The sequence below is a fragment of the Fistularia commersonii genome, chromosome 3, assembly GCF_037954325.1.
Source record: "Fistularia commersonii isolate RoL2024-O1a breed Wild chromosome 3, RoL_Fcom_v1.0, whole genome shotgun sequence".
Lineage (NCBI taxonomy): Eukaryota > Metazoa > Chordata > Actinopteri > Syngnathiformes > Fistulariidae > Fistularia > Fistularia commersonii.
The window spans coordinates 18,591,123-18,601,481 of NC_141286.1; positions in this window are offsets into that span (position 1 = coordinate 18,591,123).

Genomic DNA, 10,359 nt, shown 5'->3' on the forward strand with positions numbered 1-10,359 from the left:
GTTTTGGCGACAGTAACCTCATACAGGGTGAATGGATGTATATCAGCAGTGCACATTTAGATTGGGATCCGACTTACAAACAGCACTCATGCCACAATCCATATCATTTTTTTTTGTGTTTAAAGCTGCAGTTGCAGAATAACTTCAATAGTGTCACCTGGGTCATTGATCTCACCTGGCATCCCAAAGGGCAGATGTACTCCACAGCTGTTGAAGCTTTGAGGGTCACAGAGTAGATTTTGCAGTCTCTAATGAAGTGTTGATTTGCTTTACATTACACAGTCTTCTGGAGATGTGCTATGTATCAGATTTGATGATTTCTCTTTCTGTCATTGATGGTCTTCACTGCATGAATTATGGATTTCATCAGGTGTGGAAAATTAGCCACCTGGGATTATGTAGAACATGAATATTAATTGATGCAACCAATGTCCCCGCTGCTGTTTTTCTATTTCCCAGACTGCCAAACCTCTTTCAGTGAAAGGTTAGGCGCACAAGATAATAAATACTTCAGCATTTTATGTAATCTAATATAGAGTGCATAATCTGGTTGTTATAGTAATGATCCAGGTAGATTTATCAATGGGTTTGGTCACTTGCTTGTCAATCAGGTACCAGCTGAGACATGTCTAGACTTCTTAAGAAGGCTCAGTTGCTGCATTGAATGTGTTGGCATCATCAATTGAACACCAAATGACAGGAGGGCTGGAGGCTCTCCAGGAAAGAGGGCTTGTGCTCAGCTGAGCCAGTACTCACCTTCCCCCTAATGGACAGCAGCTGATTCCAGTAAATTGAAAACATTGATGTAGGTTCATGGACAGATGAGGTTCTTTTGTTAGGAGAATTACCTCCAGACTCCATACAGTATGATTCACAGTCCCCTGATGATAACCCTAACTGTGAGTTTAAGATCATGTGGGTGTAGTACTCTACCCAACAGAAGGTAATTGGATTTTGTTCTCTTTGTAGGTTTATTTACTTACACATTCCCTTCTCCATGTATAATTGTTCATTGAGCAGCAATCGTGGACTGAGGTCAGTCAGTCTATTATGGGGAAACCAAACTCAGTGCGTGTTTTAGCAGATCAGACGGTATTGTGGGATCTTGGAATGTTGATTGGATTTTTAATTTTAGCAAATACCTTGGTGCAGGCAAGAAGGGGGCAGCATGGTGGCACAGTGGTTGGCACTTCCACCTCACAGCAAGGAGGCTGCTGGCTCAATTCCAACAGGGAGCCTTTTTGTGTGGAGTTTCCATGTTCTCCCCATGTCTGCATGGGTTTCTTCTAATTTCCTCACACATTCTAAAAACACATAGTATGTTAACTGTAGACCCTACAGTGCTCAGACAATTCAATGGTTGTTTTTCTCTATATTTTGGCCCTGTGATCCACGGGTGACTGCTCCAGGATTTACCCTTTACCCTTTGTTTATATATAATGTTCACATTTTAACTATAGCCATAAAATTAGCCTCATGATCATTTCTGGATTGCGCTTCATGTGTATGATGGTTGGGAATATAGCCAATAATATGACTTCTGTTTTGTCCAATTGCCCATTAAGAGTTACCTGATAAAATTGGCCAAGTGCTGTGGGGTATTAAAGTGTTTTACAGCAGGTGTCACCACTGCAAATCATCTGACTCTATCTAACCCTCTCCTCTGCATCATCCTCTCTCTCCCCAACTAACGTAATTTCCTCATTCACTACATCCAAAAAATTCCTCCTCAATCTTCCTCCAGGCCTCCTGCCTGCTACTTCCTACCTCAGTATTCTTCTACCCATATATTCGCTATCCCTCCTCTGTACATGTCCGAACCATCTCAGGGTTGACACCTCAGTGTCCAAGACTTTATATATGAATCATCTAATATCTGCTGTTCCTCTGTTGGACTCTTTGTTGATCCTATACGGCAGCGGACGGGAACCTATGGCTCTTCCGGTGACGGCATAGGGCTCCCAGACAATTTTGAGTTGAAAAAAAAAAAAATCAGTTTGTAAATGTTTTTAAAATACTTGTGATGTTTCTTCAAAATACTGTGTCATTTTGAAGGAAACAGAGGTTAGTTTTAAGATGAATTTCACGGGTCACCCGTTGGTTGGGTCGGGAACCAATGCCTCCCGAGCATGTCCGGGTCATTGTAAAGGTGAAAAAATTAATTTTATATGATAGCCAACTAGTTTATATAATTCAACCCATGTAACGGAAAAAGATAGTGAAAAGAAAAAAAAGACGATGATTGCTGTGCATTCCAGGCTGCGTGGACAGATGAACTTGCATTTGGATCTGGGGTATGTCAAATATGCAATGCTAAAACGGTCAAATATAAAGTGGCACTTCGAACAAATCCATGCAGAACCAGAGGTCGCATTAAAAGTAAGACATATTTATTATATGTTAAAAATACTATATGGCTCTCAATTAAATGTATTTAGAAATATTTGGCTTTTATGGCTCTCCCAGTCAAAAAGGTTCCTAACCCCTTATATACAGCCTTGTCACTCCCAAAGAGAATCGCACCATTTTCCGCTGTGCTACACCAATTAGGAATAGTTACAATTTGGACAGATGAGTTGATATAAGTTTGGAACTGACACAAATTATCTTAAAATGTCATTATTAAAATGTTTCAATTTTTTTTTTTTTTTGGATATACTTTAAATTACACTCCGGCGATTCAGGACAGGATGATGTTGACTCTAGGAGTAGAGTCATATTGGGTAGATAGGTTTTCAGGTGGAGATCGAACTGCATCAAGGATCAGCCCTGAGCCCTCTCTTGTTTACCATGGTGATGGACAGGCTGACAGATGAGGTAAAGCAGGAGTCTCTATGAACAATGCTGTTTTCAGATGACATTGTGATCTATATTTAGAGGAGGGAGAAGGTAAAGGAGAACCTGAAGAGGTGGAGAGATGTTTATGAGAGAATAGGAATTAAGGTCATGTGCTGCAAGACAGAGTGCTTGTGTGTAAATAAAAAGGAACCAGTTGGAACAGTTAGGATGCAAGGAGGAGAGGAGTTGAGGAAGGTGGAGAAGTTTACATCTTAGGCTTAACCATTCAGAGCATTGTGGAGTGTTCAAAAGAGGTCAAGAAATGAGTGCAGGCAGCGTGAAGTCGATGGAGAAGAGTATTGGGGGTTATCTGTAAAAGAAACATAGCAGCAAAAGTGAAGGCATAGGTTTACAATATGGTGGCGATACCAGTTCCGACCAAGAGACAGGAGTCAGAGCTGGAGGTGGCAAAACTGAAGGTGTTAAGATTTACTTTGGGAGTGACGAGAATAGACAGAATAAGAAATGAGTAAGGGTTAATGACAGAGTAAGATGCAACAATCAGGGCAAGATGGAAACAGGTGACCAACTGTTGGCAATACTTATTTAGAAAGGGGCCGAAAGAAGGGTTTCGGGATTGTAGAAAAACAAGATTACTTCTAGCACAACATCCTGCCTCCAAAATTTTTACCCTCATTTACGAGTTGTTCATCAATTTATCATGGCATTTTCATAAACCACAAAACTAGTCACAGATGTGTTTAAAAAAAGCATTGTAATATCAACTTGTTATTTTATGGAGCAAAAGTGAACTTTTCAGCATTATAAGTTTATTTGTTGGCCTCCAAAATAGTTTTGGCAACAGAAGAGGAACTCTGATTCAATACTTATCCAATCCAGTTATTCTTTCAGCAGTGGTCATTCATCCAAACATATGGCAAAGGTGAATTCTTGTGAAAATCTTTTCTTGGCAAGACAAGAAGATTTCGACAAGAATTCACCATGACCTGGATGACTTAGAACCTCCACAGACACATGGTAAAGGTCATTGTGACAGCGCCTCCCTCAGTGGTCAATCTGTTAATTGGGACTGCAACATCTGTGCTAAGCATATCTGAGATTGCTGCAGTCGGTGCCCCCAGGCATTATTCTGTTGAACAACAAAAATGGTTTGCCACAGTCTACTGTGCAGTGTAACAATGTTTTCAGGCTTGTACTGACTCTTATCGTTGAAAAGTTACCTGGTTCTGCATTCTGCAGGCTTCTAACCACAGGTTAAACATCCATCAGCCCCTAATCATATCCTTTCTATTTCACTGCTCTGTTGCCTAGATATGGGAAGAAATGGGGGGGTGTGACGATTTATCAGTGACAAGGCTTGATTGATTGTCTGTGCCATAAGTTTAGCTCCAGTGATATCTGAAACTAATTGAATGTAATATCAGAGAGATACGAGGGTGTGATGATAAATGAGCAGCCTTGTGAGATAATTTACAACTGATTGTAGACATTTTTATCCCTCAGTCAATCATTAAGAATTAGCCCAAGTATAAATTTCTATGAGATTTTCTCAATATTCATCTTAAGCATTCTGTGGTTACATCAGACATCTGCCATTATCTTTCCCTTTTTCTTCCCCCCTCCATAAACAACACCGCAAACACAAGAGTAGCTTCATCTTGGTTTGTGATAGGGAAATGTTAAATGCAAAACTCATGTTTTTCTTAAAAAAGGCAACAGTCCTTTTATGGCTCTGGCTAAGCCTTTCTTCCAAACTAGCCACTGCAGAAGAGAGAGAGGATTTATTTGGTGAATGGCTATGTTTGCCCAGTCATGCAGTACTGACGAGCACTGGGACTCAGGGGTTTAGATTGAAGAAGGGGGTCAGTGCGGAGGTGGGACCAGGCTTGGTGCAGTGATGTTGGGGGTTGGGAGGATGCTGTGCAATGGATGCTGCTTGGCCCTCAAGAGCCATCTGGTTGTCACCCTGGCCCAGCACCCTGAGGGAGGATGAAGGACAGGTGGCTGGGGTTGGTGGGATGGTTTTGACTTTGGGTATTAGACTACAAGATTGGCTCACGGCGCATATTAAAACACTGCACTTACACCCCAAAATTTTCTTTCTGCTTTGTCAGTGAGATGAACTACGTTAAAGCAGACAAAACCCATTAACAACCTCCATGAACCCAACCCAATAGTGATCAAGCAATAATTGTAAACCCTCTCTGACTTAACAGAGTATATCCAAGCTGCTCTCAAATGTTTTCTCTGCACTACCATCACTTTTCATATTTATGATAATTTTACATTACCGTTATTTATTATCGATATATATCGAAATGTACTGCGGAGATCAAAGTAAGAATTTCGTTTTAAAGGGAAATATGTTTCCTCACTTTCACGTCACAATAAATACTTGAAATCTTGAATCTAGATCATATTGTAAACTGTAGAACATACTGTGAACAGAGTTTAGAAATTTCAAATTGTGTTTAGAGCAAATTGTTTGCTTGTAAATCTGTGGCCAAGGACATGGCATAGTCAGTTTTACACCCAGCAGGATGTGTGATGGTCCGGCTGTCCTGACTCACAGGATTGTAATCCCTGTCTGGGGGTCACTGGACATGATCTGGTTCAGGGGAGGTGCTCTGCTTATGAACAGGTGCCTCAGCTGTCTCCTGTGGGGATGGGATTTTCTGATGGTATTTTCTCTTATATAGCCTTATATCTATCTTTGTATCTATACTTACACATAAACACTTTTTTATCCAGAGTCAATTAATTAAGCACGTGGCTATACATTTTAGAACTGTTTCAGAAAGTTATGTCTGATTTCTTGTAACTGAGAAAGATTACAATTAAACTGTGACCCACTGAAGATGGGAAATCTAAGTTTAAAATTGAAATCTTAATCCCATCAGGAAATGTGTGATATCGTACCCTGTGTTAAATTATTTAATCTCACAGACTTGGAATATTGATGATAGTGTTAGATTTCATCAGGCATGCATTTTTCATTTAAAACTCATAAACATCAATGTGTACCACCTGTGAGAATAGCTTCAGGCTCTGTATGAGTGGATGTGATGGGGAAAAACTGAGATATATGATTGTAGATTCAAGATGGCCTTTTTGTCCTTCCAAGAAATGAAAGTGTTTAGTTTGAGTGACTTAATGTGAGTTGGTTGTGAGCTAGATTGTCAGACCCCTGATCCAATCTGCAACTACTGCATTTAAGAGTATCTGATAGAGATATAGTGTTATGAGAAGTTCTTCAATCATCTCCATGTTTCCTCAAATACACAACCTCTTACCTTTATTCCTGGAAATACCATAAGTCTCCTTTGTTGCAGAAAAAAACACGTGCTGTGTGATATTTAATGAAATGTTCTTTCATTGAGTTTGCCTACTTAGCAAAGGGAAAGACAGTTGACAAGAATAAATAATAGTGATAATGGTGAGACATTGGGGTTGTCTTCCAACACTTGTATATTGGCAAGAAAGGTGACACTCCTCATTGCTGGTTTTCAGTATGAATTTTTAATACCCTATATATATATATGGAACAATTTTTTTTTTTTTTAATTTTTCCTTGATTTGTGAGAGGATTGAACACCTAGAGTAATGTTATTCCGAGCCAAAAGCAGAAAAGATAACATCCTGTTCATACGTTTGAAGACACAAGAGATACCAAAACATGTTTACAAATGCTTAATGAAAGCATCTTTTTGACATCCCAAACCTTTCATTTAGCTCATTTCTTCGTTTGTTTATTTTCTTTGTCTTTTTTGAATGAGTAATCCTATTTTATTAATCTAACAGAGTTTAAACCAGTGTCTTTCCTAGCACGTAATTCGCTGAGCACAAATAATGAATCAGACATTGATTTCCTGTCCTCACCACTTCCCCCAGTCTTCTAGCCTTCCTAGACACCAATGCTCTTCTCTGCATCTTAATGCCCTTCTATGTCAATGTGCTGCACGGCAGTTAGGGATTACTGAATAAACAAACCTCCACAACATACATTGATGGGATGAAAATCATTTGAAGTTCTTACATCTTTGTAATTCCAGAATGTTACTTGGATCTTAATTTTCTGATGATCAATGTTATTTTTACATCCCTTGTAGGTTTCTAAACTCTTGATCTTTACCACTAACCTATGTTTGATATGATTAAACCCAATCTTGTTTCGAATTAGGACTAATTACGGAGTTTATTAAAAATGTACAACGTATAATGTCTTGGACTGTAATGACCAAATAAATTAGTGGAACTGGGCAGGTTCTAAGGAGACAGCAAATCATTCACTGGAGGAGGTGCTTCCTCTTTGACCATAGCTGCTGGGTAAAAACCTGAAGATATCGTCTTTAATTTAGTTTGCAGATTTCTTGCTGGGGAAGCTGATAAGACTGTGGAGATGAATATAGCCTGTAGGAGGTTAAAGTCCTTAATTACACATATATTAACTATTGCTGATCACATTTTTGAAGGATCCACTCAGACTAACAAAAAGTTTGGCTATCTTGGCCAAGAGCTCAGAGCTGTAAAGCATCTAGAGGGTACCAGTATATTGAATACTTTATTCCAAACAATAAAACAAAACAATTCTACAAGGGCTTTGTAAAATCAGAGAGAATATTACGACATTAATTAAAAAAGTATTGTAATGATGTAATGAAGATAATGATGTTTATCAAAATATCTAGGGTGTTCACACAAGTGGTATTATACAGATGCAATACTATACTGAATTTGAAGCACTCTTTTGGCCAACTTAATAGAATGTGAATGTAATTGAAGGTACTGCTTATATTGTTTATCAATTTTGGCAATTGATAAGGTATTCTCAATTTTGGGCCTCACCCTCTACTTTGTCGTACACCCCAGAACATCAAGTCAATACTTTGCCCTCCTGATAACTTTTGCAAACCTTTAGTCTTACTATGGACTTTTATATACTGAGTAGTTGTCCCAGGAGACAATGCTAAGTACCACTGATTGTTGCCGTGTGCTTACTGGAGTATGTTGAGCAAAATGTCGTCATTGAGCTATTCAATTTGCACGAGATAACTAAGGTTGAAAGTGCAACAAAGGAAATTTAAGTGATCTTGTCTACAGCAAAGACTACATCAATGTAAATGATGGCAATATGGTACAGCGGTTTGGGAAGATGTGGAAACTTGGTTGTCAATATGGAAATGATGCAATGATATGCTGGTTTTCCAACTTTCTGTTCCAGTATTTGAACATTTAATGTATTGTAAAAAGACAGTCACATTCAACAGCTACAGATCAAAATGTCAATTTGTATATGGCACTATGTGCACAGGGAGGCTGTGCATGCAGACTTTTTGGCTGATTTATAGATTTTCTGGCCTCATTTCAACTTGTTTAACCAGGACTTTTAAGGGTTCGAATTGCAAGATAATATGGTTGAACCACAATATGGCTGTTTGGTTATTCTGTCCCTTTTTTTTTTGTTTAATTTTTTTTTGTTTGTATATTGAGACTGCCATATCATCGGTTCTGTGGATCTATCTTTTGCTTCCCTGCAAATGGGTCCCCTTATCTTGGTTCATCTCTGGGAGCAAAATACCAGGATGTCAATTATTAAATGCTCAACTTTCATTTAAGAAGGTGGACCACATTCTTGATGGTCCCAGGAGCTATATTCACTTTTATTTTGCAGTAAATCTTTTTTTTTTTGTAGGACTAACTGTTTAAGTGCGCATTGATTTATTTTTTTTTTTTATTTTAATTTTTCTCCATTCAAGACAGAGCTAATGGTTTGCGGGCATTGTCACCAACTCTGCACCAAGCCATCATATCCAATTTACAATTCTGTCCAAGAACCCTCAATTTTCCCCCTCAGTTGTTCACTTTGCAATCAACACATTTTTCACACAGGGAAAAATGTTTTTACATTTACAATTACAAAATGTAATTATGTTTTTGTGATTTGGAATTTCTGAAGTTATGGCATTATGCATGGGTAGCTGTCAAAATTGGTTAAAGTTTGAACTACACAAAGCAATATGGGAGTTTTCAAACATGAAAAGCAAAAAACTTGATTTTCATTACTTGGAAAAAACCCACAATCAAAGCAATTGCAAGATTAAAGTTGTTTCTGTCCCCAAAGGATGAAATTATTTTTTCTTAAATTGATGTATTCATTTTTTAAATTTTGAATGCTTTATTAATCCCTTCTGCAAAATTATTTTCTTAATTTTTATCCATCATGAATGAGCCTTGAGCACTGGCCAGCATCTCTTAGCCACGCCAAGGAAGCAGGAAGTTTGACCCCTCAGGAGGAGTCTTACTACATAAGCCATGCTGCCTCTAAACCACTCTTCCTAGTTTTATTGAGCAACTAAGTGTATGAGACAAGCGGATTTCTTCTGTTCAGTCTCAATATTGCGTCATTATATGGCATATGCAATTCAGAATCAATCCAAAATAACATCACCTGATAGTTGGATCAAAAGTACGCCCTATATTTTTAATTAGCCAGAGGTCATGTTAGAGTTGAAGAGTGACAACTCTTTTGTTGAGACTAAGAACAGGACATCGCTCTACATTCTTTTACATGTAGTGTCTCCTGTGCAGTCACACATGTACACACGTGCACAGTTTACGGGGATTGCCATGATGCTGTATTGCTGTTACTTTAATCCAGGCCACATACATTCCACCTCTCCCCCCCTGTTCTGTAACAAACTCCTTTGTAGTATCACTTACACACATAATCAATGCAGGTTCTCTGCTACTATTGATTGAGTCATACAACTGCTGAGCCCAGACTGTGGCTTCCTGCCTAGAATCAAGCACCCAGAAAAGGCCACTTGATCACTCACACCTGGTTCTCCTTGGTCATATGTCGAGGACAAGGAGATCAAAGAGAAAGATGACCATCAGAGGGTCTCTGCAAGGGCAATTAATCATTGGTTTTTTGGTAATGTATTCGTCACAGATCAGCAAACCTTTATATTATAGAGTGCTCAGGAATTTTCACTGGTCTAGATGATTTTTTTTTTTCTTTTTTTTGTAATGACTGGATTATATTAAATTACCAAATATGTGTCCCCAAAATACGTGTAATGGAAGGCTATTTAGATTTTAAGCGGTTTGCACTTAAAAGTTCAGTTCCTTTGCAGGGGAATGGAAAGGTATTGTAAAACCAACCACTTACAAGAACTACACTGATAAATTACAATAGGATGGGCCTGGATGTCCAATTGAAACAAAGTTGGTCTAGCTAAGAATTGTAAACCTCAAAAAGTTGTGCTGACTCATTAACCTCAAAAAATTGTGTTGAATCATTCCTCGTTGATAAATTACCGTAAGAGAAAATAGGAATGAATGTATCATTCTTAACAAGAGTTGGGAAGTCGAAGAAGGCAGAAGGAAGTGGTATACCTGCTTTTGCTGGTCTTTATGACTTGGTAGAATTTCTTACCTCACAGGAGTTGCTTACATTATCAAGATATTGATAAGGCTTTTGTGTGTCCTGCAAAAGTAAAATATTTAGATATGCTAACTTCTAAACAATGCACATTTTTAGAGACGTTTTAGACATTT